The following is an 18,324-nucleotide window of genomic DNA, read 5'->3' on the forward strand; positions in this document are numbered from 1 at the left end:
GTTGTAAAGGTAAACTCTTAGTAGGACAAAGGATATGCTTGGTGTGGGTACCAAGTATTGAAACAAGTCTTGCACATTACAGCAGCTCCTCCAACTAACATTGATCACTTTGAGTCTCCTCAGGTATAAGAACTATGATTTTGATAATTACAGGGACTTCGAGTTTTCCAAGAAAAGTACCCTTCAAGGAAGAAAACACACTGACAAGCCAAAATTAGTTTCCACTCTGCTTGGCAGTCACATTCTTCATAAGTTAAAAACTCAGTGTCCTGGTTTAAACATCAGTCTCCTGTAATTTCCTGGGGGTGAAGCAGCTTTCTCCATCCTGAACCAGTCTCAGTGTCCTGACACCCTGAGGGGCTGGTTAAGCAAAGTTGCAAACAATGGTGGGCACATAAAGGTACTTCCCCCTGGTCATAGGATTACTGTATAATTTATTGTACAAATCAAACTCTTTGAGAGTGAAAGGGGTATTCTTAGTGAATATGTCACAATAACAGAAGTCAACTAGGTTTGTTCCAGATACTCTGCCATAAAGCTCTGCCTGATCAGCTAGATGCCCTCTTTCAATAATTCTTCCAGCTTGGTCCTCTAAAACAGTGGTCCCCAACCTTTTTGGGGCCACGGACCAGTTTAATGTCAGAAAATATTTTCACGGACCGGCCTTTAGGGTGGGATGGATAAATGCACAAAATAAAATTATGCGACCGGCATAAAAACTGTGGTATTTTAAAATATAATTGTCAAACTTACGATATTTATTGGGCTAAGTTAAAGGAGGAACGAGCATGTCCTCATTATTCAGGCTGTATTTAAATTTGTTATTTTGACAACGTTTCATGTCTGACATTAATATGTAATATGACAGGTTCAGGCTCGCTACCAATCATGAACCTACGACAATAAAAATAAACATGAATCCACTGTGTACTTGTATGCAACTTTATTAGAAGCATCCTCTTAACATCGCACCAACAACATAACATGAATAACATCATCTCTGCCTCCAAACACTTTCCAGTCGCTATGGTAACATTTAAACATGCCTTAAAAATAAGATACAACACAAAACAAATATAAAGTGCATGAAAAATACAACTCACCATTGTTATGAATATTGTAAGTTAAGGGTTATTTATTATAATGTTTATATAGAATGAGAGATAGCAGCCTATCTCTCAACAACCATAACGCTAAATCAGTGGGAGCCCTGAGCTTGTTTCTCTGCAACGAGACGGTCCCACCTAGGGGTAATGGGAGACAATGACACCTGAAGTGTGTTGCTTATGTCCAGTCTATTCCGTAATTTTGTTTTGGTTGCTGTCACTGCAGAAAGTCCCGCTTCACACAAATAGGATGTCAGAAATGGCAACAGGGTTTTTAGTGCTTTTGTGGCGATCTCGGGGTATTCTGCCATGACTTTAATCCAGAACACTGGCAGAGCTGTAGTCTCGAACATATTTTTAAGGCCGCCGTCATTTGCCATCTCCAGTAGTTGATCCTCTTCTTGCATAGACACGCTGGATTCACCTGGTTTGTTAAAAAATGGATCGCAGATCCATTCCTTGGCAATTCATGGGTCTTTTGTGGTTGGGAAGTAGTGTTCAAACTCTTTTAAAAGCAAATACAGGTGATCGTGCACCAGCTGGGACAATGAAGGCTTGGGCTCAGTCTCTTCCAAAATTCCTGCGAATGTTTAAAACATGTCAAATATACCCCTGTTCATGCGTCATCCCCACAAATCCAGTTTGGCTTTAAATGCAGCTACTTTATCTGCCAACTTGAAGACAGTTGTCATTTTCCCCTGAAGTGACCAATTGAGTTCATTGAGGAGGTTAAATATGTCGCACAAGTAAGCGAGTTTTGCGACCCATTCCTCATCACTGAGATGTGCTGCTAGCAGTGACATTGTTTCTGAGAGAAATCTCTGCAGCGGCTCTTGTAATTCAAACACTCTGGCCAGGGACCTCCTTTGGGATAGCCACCTTATTTCTGTGTATAAGGGAAGGTGTCTGTGCTCCAACTTCATTTCCTCACAAAATTGCTCGAACAGGCGCAAGTGAAGGGCATGTGCTTTGATGTGGTTAATAACTTTAATGACATCATTCAATATGCTGTTAAGTTCCAGTGGTATATTTCGGCTAGCCAGCATTTCCCTGTGAATGACACAATGCGTAGACTCGCATTCAGGTGCAACCTCCTTAATCTGAGTAGTTAAACCAGACATCCTTCCGGTCATGGCAGCAGCTCCATCTGTGCATATGCCGACACAAAAAGACCATTTCAGTTTTCCTGATATATAGTCATTCAGCGATTTAAATAGTTCTGCGGCTGTGGTTTTGGTTGGCAATGATAGTGCACATAACATATCCTCATGCACATCCTCTTGATAAAGATAACGCACATAAACAAGTAGCATTGCCTTGTTGTCAATATTTGTAGATTTATCAACCTGGAGAGTGTACCACAGTGATTTATTAATCCTTTCCAACAATTGTGATTCAGTGTCCTCTGATATTTCCTCAATGCTCTGTGTGATGGTGGTAGCCGAAAGAGGCATCTGTGCTATCTTTTTAACTGCGGCCTCTCCTAGAAGTTCATGACAAATGTCTTTAGTGGCTGGAACGATCAATTCTTCACCAATGGTGAATGGCTTCTTAGCCTTAGCAATACGATTAGCCACCAAGTATGATGCTCTCAGTGCACTCGCATTTATTGATGTAGTGGCCACCAGTAATTGTTTCTGTCCTTCTTGTTCATGCTTTTTTCTTTCAAAATACTCAGAAGGCTTGTCTTTTAAAGTAGGGTGCTTGGTCTCCAAGTGGTGAAGCAGTTTTGAAGGCTTCATTGCCTCATTACTTAGCCAGTCACCACATATTATGCAGAGCGGCCTTGGTGCGCAAGAATCACCAGTTGCGATAAATCCACACTTCAAGTAGGACTCCTGGTATTGTCTGTTAAATGAAGCCTTCTTTTTCTTTGAGGTTGTAGGTTCTTCTTCTGTCTCCTCACTGGCCCTTTTTCATTTCACAAAAAAACTTTCAATGGAATTTTGTTTTTCACTCATTTTGCTAGTTTATGGGTTTAATTTTAGCAGCAACGTATCACGTGATTGAGACAAACGTCAAGAGTGAATCTTAGACAGATGTAACAGAGGGAATCTGATCATTTTTAAAAAATAAAACATTGTTCAGACTCAAATATAAATAAAATGGAAATAATGTAAGTTATTTTTTCTTCCTCTGCGGATCGGTACCAAATGGCCCACGGACTGGTACCAGTCTGCGGCCTGGGGGTTGGGGACCACTGCTCTAAAATACTGACAATGTGAAATGGGGAAGGATTATTGCCCTAGTCATAGCTCTCCTATGTGTCATGAAGAACCAGATTAAATTTCACCAAAATTAATCAAATCATGTGTTTCAAATAAGCCTTCTGGCATTGTATATTTAATGCTACATACTCAATTTGTTTACTATTTATAATGTTGAATTTCTTGTTTAATGAGAGAGAAGCAGAAGGTTAGAATGATCTCAATGACCTCAATTTGGTATTTCTGAGCTACACATGTAGAACACTGATAGTCAACTTAACTGTGAGCAACTGATTTACACTAGTACACTCAAGACAGAGTTGTGCAAAAGCCACGTTGATCATTTATCATGAGAAATGTCAGTCAGCTTGGCCCTTGTTTGATGTTGGATGCCCCACCCATGGTCTTCCCAGAATGTATGCTATAATGTGAACCCAACAACCAAGGAGTACAAGGGGTCACAGCTAGAAAGCAGCTTCTCAGGGAAGTCTGCTGCAGCAGACCTGTCTTAGAAGGGCTGGGGATACATTATACACATTTTACTCCAAATCTCCCATATTTGCAAATTTCTTGTGGCAGAGGCTAGAAGGGGACTCTTAACAACATTTATTCTTCATAGTGTGTACAGAATTAGGCTACATTTCCCAGCCCTGGTGTACTTAGGTATGACGGTATTCCTGAGTTCTGGCTATTGAAATTGAATGGAAAGTGATCGGTATCACCTCCAAGCGCTGGAATAGGTGTGCACCTCCATTTGCCATTAATGTCAATGCCTGCAATGACCTTGAAGCCGCCAGTTGAGGATGTTGGAGCTACCAGCAACTTGGATCTTTGAATAACTATGTGGAGCAGAGCACACCCTACCTCACCCTAAACTAGACCCATCTGGGACTGTTATTTGAGCAACACGGCTTTAACTGAGCAATTTACAAGTTCTTTGTTGTCATCACTCCTTCTCCCACTACTCCAGTTGCTAGGTCTCCCAGGAAGGAGAGTACAGCTGAAAGCAGATATAGAAACAGCTCAGAACTGGAGTTCCCCAGCACTGGAGTGCCAAGGGGAGGATATGACCTTCTGTGCTTGAGAATGCCAGACCTTGGTAAGGACCTACTCTGGTGCTAATATAACTTGTCATTTTTGTTTTCATGAGCTCAACCAGAATCTCATGTAGTTAAACCCAAAGGTAGTCCACTCTGATGAGCACAATCACCCGGGGTTGAGAAAGAATGACTGGATTCAGGAGTGATTTCATGGGTGTGTGACCTGTGAATTTTATAAAGCCTGTTCCCTTAAGATTTGGTTTAATGCTCTGCTCTCACCACCTTGGAATTCTTAATAATTCTATCTTTTAACTTGTGTTTTGTAAGTGAAGTCCAATGGAACAATGAAATGTGCAGGAGATCAGTCAGGCAGCAGTGGGCACCATGTATGCTGAGCAGTTGGCCTGGATGCCAGGCACATACAACTGGGGCTATCTAAGGCCTCAGGGGTCCCTGAAGGGACTGTCTTCACCAGATCCTGAGCCCAGATTAATGGAGGCAGCTGTAGCAGAATCTGGCCCTGGGAAAACAGTGTCCACATAGGGGCAACACTGGAACCTGTGGTGGGAGGCCAGCTTGCTCATCAGCCCCTGGAGCTCGTCCCTGAAGCACCTGCACAGATATTAACTCTCTGGCCTGAGGACGAGTACAAGAATCTGCCACCACTTAGGCAGTAAATGTTGCTGGTAACATAAAAGTGTAAACATGGATATTACGATAAATGATCAAGAGCTATTAAAATTCTTCAAAGAATTTAGAATCTCTGGTTTTAAAAACCACTGCAACATTGCAAAACAAATATCTGCTGGCTTGAAAATAGAAATTAAATATAAAGATCCTTGTATTTCATGGAAAAAAGTCTTTACTATTTTCATATAAAAACTTGTGTTGACTAATTAGTAACAAATAGACAATTGTAAAATTATTTTTCCTGGTGATTAAAGATCTAGTACTGTTGTCCCTTGGTATCCATGGGGGATTGGTTCAATGAGTTGAAAGAATGGAGGGTGGGAGTATTGGAAGTGAATCCTTTGATGTTCAGAACTGAAGATTTAAGTGTGAAAACCAAATGTATATGGCTAATTCTTCAATGATTTTAAAAACATCTAATAATGTAGAGTCTAATTTTTAGAGAAGATTCATTCTTTCTTTATAAAGAAGTGAGGGAGCTATCTTTTTTGCTAATATTTTGATTTTTATCAAACTTTGGTGATTAGATTGAGTTAAACAGATATTTATAAGTAAAAGAGAATGAATACAAATTAAATTTCTGCATTTTGGATTTGGGAAAGCTTTTTTGGTATAATTTTGTGTAATGAAGAAAGTGAAATATCCTAAGGATTGTGTGATAAAATCCTTTTGCAGGGCAGGGCACTACCAATTCTTTGTTTTGATAAAATTGAAAGAATATCTAGTTGAATCATTAGGTGATAGATTGGTAAAATTATATTTGATAGAGAAGCATTTCTAGAATGCTGAAGACCTCTGAGAATCCTTTCCTCCATAAAGGCAATGAGAACACTGACAAAAATTGTAACAACCAACTTTTCTAGAACTATGAAAATTAACCAAAGGCTTGCAAGTAACTAAGAACATTTATTCAAGGATAACCTGATGAATCTTGGTAAGATCAGTGAGTTTGTGGCATTTTAACTTGCCCTATGTCCACCTCCATCTCACCATTCCTGTAACACCCTTGAAAACCAACAACCTCGCAACTATGACAGCTGTGAAAAACAGAAGCTCCGTAGTCACTGGAGGGGACAGAATGGGGTTGGAGCTCCACTAGAGTAAAAAACATATGATTTTAATGCACTGGAGTGGGTAAGAGGAACAATTTGACTTTATCAACATCACCCCTTCCCCAAAGTGGCATAGCCGAGGGCCAGGAAAGATATTTCTTGGCCTGTGATTTATCCTGAAAGGGAAAGAAAATAGTATAACTGAGCACCCGCTTCCCCAGCTGTGTGGGACATTGTCAGTGGAACTCATCTCTGTCTCACCCGCTCCAGAGTACTGAATCATGAGCTATATGATTGTGGGGGCAGAAACAGGTAGGTAGAGCAGCAGAAAGAACTTTCCAAGGAAATTAAAGGGATGTAGATCTTAACTGTACTGCAGAGTCCATCAGGAAGTCTGTGTATAAGCTTCTGGGAACACCTCATCTGTGGGTCCTCCTAACTGGTCCATGGGGGGGGTCAATCCCACCCCCAACTATGTGGCCAGCTCCTTGTATGTGCTCTGAATGGCAGTGTGAGTGGGCTTTGGCAAAAGGCTAGTGAGAAAGCTTAGAAATTTGGATATACTGTGGGGCCAAGGAGAAACCACAAACTTGAGCTTTAGCACCTGTTTAGGGGAAGAAAAAGAGAGGCTATCAGTACTTGGCAGGTATACTGCAGGATCCAGAGAAGGCATACAAGCTTCAGAATTATGTCACAAAAGGGAGGAAGAAGCCTGGAGCACGTACACCTATAGAAGATCTCAGTCTCAGAATCTTTAAACAGGTTAGCAGAAGGTATTTTCTGAAAGCAGTTACTAACTCTGGAGGCTGTAACTCCTGATTCAAATGTAAAGACAGTGATACAAAACCTCAAAGTACAAACCACCACTAAAGGATCAAACAACAATCTTCTGGTAACTAAACCCAAAGATGTGGACATATACCAGATAAAGAGTTCAAAACTGTTTTAGAAAAACTCAACAAGCTATAAGAAAACACAGAAAGAGACACCTGAAGATGGCAGCGGAGTAGGCAGACGCACAGACTCCCAGCTCACACCACTGAACTGGATTATAAACTAATTTATGAACAATCAGCGTGAAAAACCAAATCTGGACTACAAGAACAGCTTTCAAAAACCAAGAAGCAAAGAAGAAGCCACAACAAACCTGGTAGGGAGCGCCTGAATCTCCCCTGCTTACAGGAACGGGGGGGCGGGGGTGAGGCTGGCTCTCACTCCAAGGAAAAGAGCAGTAAGTACTGCTCACAGCCACTTGCCTGGCGACCAGGGAACAAAGTGTGTTGAAAGGGCCCGCTTGTCTTCCAAAAAGGAAGGAGAGAGAGAGAGACGGATGGTGAGGGGGAGAGAAATATAGGTGATGACATGAAAAGCTGACTCATTCAGTGCAGCAGGCAGCCATAACTGGGGGAAGGGCTGATCCTTCCACAAAGCAAAATACAAAAGTACAGTGATACCTCGGTTCTTGAACATAATTCGTTCCGGGAGAACGGTCGAGAACCAAATTGTTCGAGAACCGAAACAATGAAACCCATAGGAAATAATGGAAACTGGATTAATTTGTTCCAAGCCCCAAAAATATGCCTATTTACTGGTGCTTTCTCACAAATAACGACTTCATTGATGCTGTCACCTGCTAACTCTTTTTCTTTAATGAAAATAAGAAGCAGCTTCTCCATTTACTCCATTATCTGAGGCCTTTGCTTTGTTAACAATGTAACACCTTTGGCAACATTGGCAGCCTTTATAACAGCTTTATTCTTAAGGAAAGTTGAGATAGTAGATCTTGGCATGCCATACTCAGCAGACAGATCTGAAACACGTGTGCCCTGTTCATATTTGGCAATGATTTCTTTTTTCAGCTCAATCGTTGTTCTCACAGCTTTCTGCTTACCTTTGTCTGCATTACCACTTCTGGCTTTCTTTGGACCCATGTCTAAGGGTTAAATTCAGTGTACAAAGCGTGCACAAAGCGTGAGTCTCTCCACAAAGCGTGAGTCTCACCACAAAGCGTGACTCTCACCACAAAGCGTGACTCTCACCACAAAGCGTGACTCTCTCCACAAAAACGTGATTCTCTCTCTCCACAAAGTGTGACAAAGCGTGACTCACACTGATGACGCAGGCAAGGCGCGCTCGGCCGAATGAACGCCATTCGGCTCAACTCGGCTAATCTCGGACGTTCGAGTTCCAAATATTTGTTCGGATTCCAAGACAAAATTTTCTCGAATTTCCTGGTCGAATACCGATTTGGTCGAAAGTCAAGGCGTTCGAGAACCGAGGTATCACTGTACTTCCAGGTCACAGAGATACAGACATCTCTCCAGTTCCAATCAGCGCAACAAGACACAGCTGAAAACAAGAAGTGGTGAGGAGGGGCAGTAACTCAGGTCTCCATGGAGATCTGAGATACACCTCCCCCTACTGAAGCTGAGAAAGCAACCCGCCCCCAGAGAGATTAACTGGCAGAAGAGGACTTCAGAGCCTCAGGTCACACCTACCACATTCCTGGATACAGTTTCAAATAAGCCCCCTGCTGAGAACAGCAAACAAGACAATCACCTGTTAAGAAAACAAACAAATCAAGACTTCAAAGGGCCCAAATCCTAAAGTGGATTACAAATAATAGCTGATGCCAACCCAAGAAGACCTAGAAACAACACAAGTAAAAATTGGAGGCAGACAACACCAAGCCTAGACTCAACCAGCTCTACAAAAAAAAAAAAACACCCCCAAACCCAGACACAATGAGAAGACAAAAAAGTGCAATCCAAATGAAACCCCGAGAGAAACCTTCAGGAGATGAACTGAGTGATATGGAAATAATCAAACTTCCGGATGCAGAGTTTAAAATAATGATTGTAAGGATGCTTAGGGATCTTAGAACAACAATGGATGGTCATCACAAACACCTCAATAAAGAAATAGCAAGTATAAAAAAGGATATTGAAATATTAAAAAAGAATCAGTCGGAGATGACAAATACAATATCAGAAATGAAGACCACAATGGAAGGATTTAAAAACAGGATGGGTAGAGCTGAGGATTGAATCAGCGAGTTGGAGGACAACTGGAATGAAGGCATGAAAGCAGAGAAGAAAAAAGAAAAGAGACTCAAAAAGTCTGAGGAAACTCTTAGAGAGCTCTGTGACAACATAAAGAGAAATAACACCCGCATCATAGGGGTTCCTGAAGAAGAAGAGAAAGAACAAGGGATAGAGGCTTTGTTCAATCATATCATAGCTGAAAACTTCCCTAAATTAATGCAGGAGAAACTCTCACAAATTCAAGAAGCACAGAGAACTCCACTAAAAAGAAACCCAAAGAAACCTACACCAAGACACATCATAATTAAAATACCAAAGCTAAGTGATAAAGAGAAAATATTAAAAGCTGCTAGAGAAAAAAGGCTATCACCTACAAAGGAGCCCCCATAAGGATGACATCAGACTTCTCAACAGAAACACTTGAAGCCAGAAGGGAAAGGCAAGAAATATTCAAAGTAATGCAGAAGAAGAACCTACAACTAAGACTACTTTATCCAGCAAGGCTATCATTTAAAATTGAAGGAGAAATAAAGTTTCCCAGACAAAAAAACCCTCAAGGAATTCATTACAACCAAACCAATGCTGCAGGAAATGTTAAGGGGCATGGTGTAAACAGATCAAAGTGGGAAAAGAATATAGCAAAAGAGGAATACAGCTTTAAAGAATAAAATGGCAATAAACAACTACATATCAATAATAACCTTAAATGTAAATGGATTAAATAATCCGATCAAAAGACATAGGGTAGCTGCATGGATAAGAAAACAGGACCCGTACATATGCTGTCTACAAGAGACACATCTTAAAATAAAAGATGCACATAGGTTGAAGGTAAAAGGATGGAAAAAACATTTCATGCAAATGGAAATGAAAAAAAAGCTGGGGTAGCAATACTTATATCAGACAAAATGGACTTTAAAACAAAGGATATAGTAAGAGATTAAGAAGGCCATAATGATAAAGGAAGCAATCCAACAGGAAGATATAACTATTATAAATATCTACACACCTAATATAGGAGCACCTAAATATGTAAAGCAGACTTTGATGGATATTAAGAGTGAGATCAACAGCAACACTATAATAGTAGGGGATTTTAATACACCACTAACATCATTAGATAGATCCTCAAAAAAGAAAATTAACAAAGAAACAGCAGACTTAAAGGACACACTAGATCAACTCCATTTAATAGATATTCACAGAACCTTTCACCCTAAAGTAGCAGAATATACATTCTTTTCAAGTGCTCATGGTACATTCTCTAGGATAGACCACATGTTAGGGCACAAAAGTGGTCTCAAAAAATTTAAGAAGATTGAAATCATATCAAGCACTTTCTCTGATCACAATGGCATGAAACTAGAAATCAACCACAACAGAAAAGCTCAAAAATTCTCAAACACATGGAAACTAAATAGCAGGTTGTTAAATAACAAATGGATTAACAATGAGATCAAAGAAGAAATAAAAAAAATTCCTAGAAACAAATTATAATGAGCATACAACAACTCAAAATTTATGGGACACAGCAAAAGCAGTACTGAGAGGGAAGTTCATAGCACTACAGGCACACTTTAAGAAGCTAGAAAAAGCTCAACTAAACAACTTAACCCTGCATCTAAAAGAACTAGAAAAAGAACAGCAAGTAAAGCCTAAATGTAGTAGAAGGAAGGAAATAATAAAGATCAGAGCAGAAATAAATGACATAGAGACTAAAGAAACAATACAGAGGATCAATGAAACTAGGAGCTGGTTTTTTGAAAAGGTAAACAAGATTGATGAATCTTTAACTAGACTCACCAAGAAAAAGAGAGAGAGGACTCAAATAAAATTAGAAATGAGAGGGGAGAAATAACAACTGACACAACAGAAATACAAAGGATTGTAAGAAAATACTATGAAGAACTGTATGCCAAAAAACTAGACAACCTAGATGAAATGGACAAATTCCTTGAAACATACAATCTTCCAAAAATCAACCTGGAAGAATCAGAAAACGTAAACAGACCGATTACATCAAATGACATCAAAACAGTTATCAAAAAGCTCCCCAAAAAGAAAAGTCTTGGGCCAGATGGCTTCACAAATGAATTCTACCAAATATTCAGAGAAGAACTAACTCCTATCCTTCTCAAGCTATTTCAAAAAATTCAAGTGGAAGGAAGACTTCCAAGCTCCTTTTATGAGGGGAGCATAATTCTGATACCAAAACCAGGCAAAGACAACACAAAGAAAGAAAATTATAGGCCAATATTCCCGATGAATATAGATGCTAAAATCCTCAACAAAATACTAGCAAACCGGATCCAACAATATATGAAAAAAATCATACACCATGATCAAGTGGGATTTATTCTTGGGAGGCAAGGCTGGTACAATATTTGCAAATCTATCAATGTGATTCATCACATAAACAAAAGGAAGGAGAAAAACCACATGATAATTTCAATAGATGCAGAAAAAGCATTTGATAAAATCCAGCACCCATTCATGATCAAAACTCTCAGGAAAGTGGGAATACAGGGAACATACCTCAACAGGATAAAAGCCATCTATGACAAACCCACAGCCAACATCATACTCAATGGGAAAAGATTAAAAGCAATCCCCTTAAGATCAGGAACAAGGCAGGGGTGCCCCCTTTCACCACTCTTATTCAACATAGTCCTGGAAGTCCTAGCCACAGCAATCAGACAAGAAGAAGAAATAAAAGGCATTCAAGTTGGAAAAGATGAAGTAAAGCTATCATTATTTGCAGATGATATGATATTATATATAGAAAATCCTAAAGTCTCAGGCAAAAAACTTCTGGCCTGATAAATGAATTCAACAAGGTGGCAGGGCCTGACCTGTGGTGGCGCAGTGGAGAAAGCGTCGACCTGGAAATGCTGAGGTCGCCGGTTCGAAACCCTGGGTTTGCCTGGTCAAGGCACATATGGGAGTTGATGCTTCCTGCTCCTCCCCCCTTCTCTCTCTCTCTCTCTCTCTCTCTGTCTCTCCCTCTCCTCTCTAAAAAATGGAAAAAATAAATAAATAAATAAAAAAATAAAGAAAAAAACACACACACACAAAAAAACAAGGTGGCAGGATATAAAATTAATACTCAAAAATCAGAGGCATTTTTATACACAAACAATGAACAGTCAGAAAGAGAAATTAAGGAAACAATTCCCTTCACTATTACAACCAAAAAAATAAAGTACCTAGGAGTACATTTAACCAAGGAGACTAAAGACTTGTACTCAGAAAATTATAAAACATTGATAAAAGAAATCAAGGAAGATACAAACAAGTGGAAGCATATACCATGCTCATGGTTAGGAAGAATAAACATCATTAAAATGTCTATATTGCCCAAAGTAATTTATAAATTCAATGCAATATCAATTAAAATACCAATGACATACTTTAAAGATATAGATCACATATTCCAAAAATTTATATGGAACCAAAAGAGAACACGAATAGCCTCAGCAATCTTAAAAAAAAAGAATAAAGTGGGAGGTATCACACTTCCTGATATGAAGCTATACTACAAGGCCAATGTACTCAAAACAGCCTGGTACTGGCATAAGAACAGGCACATAGATCAATGGAACAGAACGGAGAACCCAGAAATAAACCCACAGCTCTATGGACAACTGATATTTGACAAAGGAGGTAAGGGCATACAATGGAGTAAAGACAGCCTCTTCAACAAATGGTGTTGGGAAAATTGGACAGCAACCTGCAAAAAAAATGAAACTAGACCAGCAACTTACACGATTCACAAAAATAAACTCAAAATGGATAAAAGACTTAAATGTAAGGCGTGAAACCATAAGCATCTTAGAAGAAAACATAGGCAGTAAGCTCTCTGACATCTCTCGCAGCGATATATTTGCTGATTTATCTCCACGGGCAAGGGAAATAAAAGACAGGATAAACAAATGGGACTATATCAAACTAAAAAGCTTTTGCATAGTCAAGGACAATAAGAACAGAATAAAAAGACAAACTACACAATGGGAGAACATATTTGACAGTATGTCTGACAAGGGGTTAATAACCAAAATTTATAAAGAACTTGTAAATCTCAACACCAGAAAGACAAACAATCCAATCAAAAAATGGGCAAAAGAAATGAATAGACACTTCTCCAAAGAGGATATACAGATGGCCAATAAGCATATGAAAAAATGCTCAACATCACTAATCATTAGAGAAATGCAAATTAAAATCACAATGAGATATCACCTCACACTGGTCAGAATGGCGCTCATCAACAAATCAACACAGAATAAGTGCTGGCGAGAATGTGGAGAAAAGGGAACCCTCCTGCACTGCTGGTGGGAATGCAGACTGGTGCAGCCTCTGTGGAAAACAGTATGGAGATTCCTCAAAAAATTGAAAATCGAACTGCCTTTTGACCCAGCCATCCCACTTTTAGGAATATACCCCAAGGACACCATAGAATGGTTCCAGAAGGAGAAATGCACCCCCATGTTTATAGCAGCATTGTTCACAATAGCAAAGATCTGGAAACAGCCCAAGTGTCCGTCAGAGGACAAGTGGATTAAAAAGCTTTGGTTCATATATACTATGGAATAGTACTCAGCCATAAGAAATGATAACATTGGATCATTTACAATAACATGGATGGACCTTGATAACATTATACGGAGTGAAATAAGTAAATCAGAAAAAACTAAGAACTATATGAACCCATGCATAGATGGGACATAAAAATGGGACTCAGAGACATGACAAGAATGTGATGGTAACAGGGAGTGGGGTGGAGGGGTGGGGAGGGGGCGAGGAAGGAAAGGGAGGGGGTATGGGGAGGGGAGAGGCACAATGAAAACCAGATAGAAGGTGACGGAGGACGATTTGACTTTGACTGAGGAGTATGCAGCATAATCAAAGATCAAAATAATCTGGAGATGTTTTCTCGGAACATATGTACCCTGATTTATCAATGTCACTGCATTAAAATTAATAAAAATAAGACTAAAAAGAAAAAAGAAAACACAGAAAGACAATTCAACAAAATCATAAAAACAATTCATCAACAATATGAGAGGTTTAGCAAAGAGACAGAAATCACAGAAAGCAAATAAAAAAATCTGGAGGTGAAGAATACAATGAATTACATGGGTAATGCAGTAGGGAGGGTCATTAGCAGACTTGATCAAGCAGAAGAAAAGATATCTGAGATTTAAGACAAGAATTTTAAAATTATCCAGTTAGAGAAAAAAAAAGAAATATGAATGAAAAGAGTGAGGAAAGCCTACCTGATTTATAGGATATCACCAAAGAGATCAATTAAAACTTTTTGGAATTCCAGAAGAAGAGAAGCTGGATAAGATTTTTAAAGAAGACCCAACTCTATGCTGCCTAAAAAATACTTCAGTGTAAAGGAAACACATAGGTACAGAGTGAACGGCTAAAAAAAGTATTTCATGCAAGTGGAAACTAAAAGAGAACAGGGTTCACTATATTTATGTAAGAAAAAATAATATTTAAACAGAAAAATGGTAAGCAGAGACAAATAGGGTCCTTATATAATGATAAAGGGGTCAATTCATCAAGAAGATATAACAATTGTAAATATATATGTACCCAACATCAGAGCACTTAAAAATGTTAACCAAAACTAAGAGATGTGAAGGGAGAAATAGAAAACAATAAAATAATAGTAGGGGACTTCAATATTCCATTTTTGACAATGACGTGATCATCCAGACAGGAAAATCAACAAGGAACTGTTGGACTTGAACCATCATATCAACAAACTAAATAAAAAAAATCAAATAATCATATTAATAGATTCAGAAAATATATTTGACAAAACCCAATATCCATTCATGATAAACACTCTCAGTAAACCAGGAATAGAGGGGAACATCCTCAACTTCATCAAGATTATCTACACACACCCCCCCCACACACACACACACACAAAACTACAGTTGCTAACCTCATACTTAAGGTGAGAAACTTGAAGCTTTCCCACTAAGAGCAGGTACAGGAAGAATAACCCATCACACCTCTCCCTTTCAACATCATACAAGAAGTTCTAGTTAATAATTGAAAAGTTGAAAAATTTTTAGTTGAACCATTGTAAGTCAGTGACTATTTGTATGTATTTTATCTCAATCTCATTATGTGTCACATTTTCCTTCTTCTTTGTATACATGATAATTTTCTAAGTGGTAATTTTTAATAATTGGATGCCAGACATTGTGAATTTCACATTGTTAGATGCTGGATAGTTCTGTATTCCTATGAATACTCTTGCTTTGTTCTGAGATGAATCTAGGTTTCTTAGAAACAGTTTGGGTGGGTCTTGCTTTAAGGTCTGTTAGAAGAGTGTGGAACAGAATTTGTTGAAGAGCTAAAACTTCCCTACTTCTGAGACAAGAATCCTGTGTGTATTCTACCAAAAGTGCCATGAATGATGAAGGGAACAGGCACTAGTCCCTGCCCTGTGTGAGTACCAGCCAGTACTTCTAATCTCTTTGGGTGGTTCTTTTCTCATGTTTCATTTTTATAAAATGTCCAGACTTGGCAAATTCAGAGACTGAAAGTAGACGATTCATTCCCAAGGACTTGGGGGATGGGAATGACTGCTAACGTGTACAGGGCTTCTTTAGGTACAATGAAAATGTTCTGGAAACTGATGGTTGCACAACTCTGAATAAATAAAAATACACTGACTTGTATACTTTAAATGGGTGAATTTAATGGTAGGTGAATTTTATCTCAATATTTAAAAAGGTCAGACCACACCATTTTTCTTCTCTAAACTTTCCAACAGGTTCCTATCTGAGAGAAAAAGTCAAAGGAAGACAAGACTCTATAGTCCCAGGCTCCCCACTGCTTCTCTGACCTCATCTCCTCTCTCTCTCTCCTGTTAATCTACTCCAGCCACACCGCCTCCTTTCTGGTCTTCAAACATGCCTTCATTCTCTCACCTCAGGGCCTTTACACTTGCTTTCCCCTCAGCTCTGGATGCCAACCCCCCACGTACCTTCACAGTTAACTTCTGCAACTCTGAGGTCCTTGCTTGAGTGTCCTTATTCAACCACATGCCTCAGCCCACCTACCTCTTTCCTCCAGCCTACCTGTTTTTTCTTATTTGCATTTCTTATTATCTAAGATACAACATACTTTTCTTATTTCTTACTTATTGTCTGTTTCCTCCCACTAGAATTAAAGCTCAACAATAGCGAGACTATTTTTTGTCTGCTTGTTCATTGTTAAATGTTTTGCAGTCATACTGAGCACACAGGTGTTTATTAAGTATCTTTTGGTTACTACAGGATGAATGAATACCTACAAGGGCAAATACATTTAGAGGACTCGCTCTGAGAATGAAAGCATTTCCAGGTTCAAACAACTGACATAAATGACTTTGGGAATACACTATTTTTTGAAGGTTGGATACTGCCTGTTATCAAAGAGTTATTCAAGTCTGAGAGCTGCCAGGTATTTTCTGACACTCACTACTTGCACCTGCTAGTTAATCACTGTAACCACACATGAAAGCAGCAGGCCCCAGGCCCTTTTCTTTCAGCAGCTGAGTGTGTGAGCCTTTTCCAGCTTCTAGTTTTTGATCCTCACTTTCACTGGGAGTTCTTATTCAGTTTCACACAGTGACGCTGCCTGGTAACTCTCTCTTTCAGACCTGTGCTTTGAATCTGGCTAACTCTGGGCCAGATCTGCAGACTACAAGGCATTCTGGATGTGTCTTTTGATAGGAGGAGCCCTCCAGGAGGAACTCCACCAGCTGACCTCACAGTCTCCTGAACTCCAGAAAGCATCTTTGTGGTGCTTAAATGGGCCTTACTGTGAGCCCTGCAGAATACACATGATAGCAAGCATTTAAGAGCAAGCTCAATGGACAGACTTTTTTTTTATGGTTTATTATGTGAAGGTTTATTTTGATTCATTCATTCTGTGGATTTAGCCTTTCTTTGACTGTGAACCAAAAACAGGAGAGAGAAGTTTTCCTAGTCAATGCTTTCTGGAAATTGAGTCTTAGTGTGAAAAAATCCCTCTCTACTTTGCCATGTTGAGTTTCTATTCTGCAGACAACATAGCTATTGCTCTGTGTCTGTGTACAGCATAGCAAAAGATGGAAAACTCAGAAAGTTTTAAGGACCATCTGTGTCACCTTCAAAATTGCTTTCTCCTCTGGTATCCTGAAATGTCTGTCCTCTATTCACAAAACATTTTTCTCCCAGCTGATTCTATCTATGCTAATGATTGTAAGTAGCATCTGTAATCTAAACTAGTATAATCCAGAACCTAGCCCCAATTCCACACCTGTTTTTGGTTCATCTAAATATACAAGTGGATCTTTAGGTTTGTTCTATTTAAGGCTAACTCATTATCTTTCCACTGAAACAAAATGGAAAAAAATGTAAAAGTTTTTTTTTTTTTAATAATAAATAAAAAACCCTAGTTCTGCTTCTATGGCCAAGCCTGACTAATGGCATTACCTTCTCTCATTCAGCAAAACCTGTAAACTTAAAAGTCACACTGATTCTCTGCTGCCTCTATGTAAATTCTCTCAGTCACTAAGTTTTTGCTTTGGCGCTGTTTCAATAAATTTCCTAATTTTTCCTAATTGTCTAGCTTTCGAAGGAGGTACCTCCTGCCCACCATCAAAAGCTGACACAGGAGGCTTTCTTCCTGCTATTTGAGAGCTGACTGCCCTCTCTTTCCTACTTTTCACCAGTAATTACTCATGAAAACGAAAGCCGTAGTGCTCCCATCTGCTGCTGGCTGCCCTGGTGCTCGGCCTGGGATCCGTCATAGACTAAGTCTGGCTCCAAATACCAGCCCCATCACTTCCTGCCTACACAAGCTTGGGTGTGGTATTTGAGTAATTCATGTCAGCTTCTTTTTCTCTAAAATGTGGATAAAACGATCGCTATCTCAGAGAGTGGTTACAAGGATTAAATACAGGCATACCTCAAGATATCACAGGTTGCATTCAGGATCACTGTAACCAAGCAAGTCAATCTTTTGCTTGCTTTCAATTTGTAAAAAATGCAACATCTGTGGACCATACTCAAGAGAAGTGCAATAAAACACGGTCTGCCTGTAAACTAAACAATGTCAAGCACCTGAAATTAACTAGTGATGTGTCCTCCTGGCAATCTAATTCTTTATCTTCTGTGTTTCGAATGAAG

The 18,324-nt window shown here is 39.3% G+C and overlaps 1 long non-coding RNA gene across 1 annotated transcript in view; it reads right to left on the reverse strand.

Annotated features, from left to right (window-relative positions):
* LOC136394581 (uncharacterized) overlaps positions 1-18,324 on the reverse strand; it is a 33,997-nt gene that overhangs the window by 14,010 nt on the left and 1,663 nt on the right. The window lies entirely within an intron of this gene.

This window comes from Saccopteryx leptura, chromosome 2 (assembly GCF_036850995.1).
Source record: "Saccopteryx leptura isolate mSacLep1 chromosome 2, mSacLep1_pri_phased_curated, whole genome shotgun sequence".
Taxonomy (NCBI): Eukaryota; Metazoa; Chordata; class Mammalia; order Chiroptera; family Emballonuridae; genus Saccopteryx; species Saccopteryx leptura.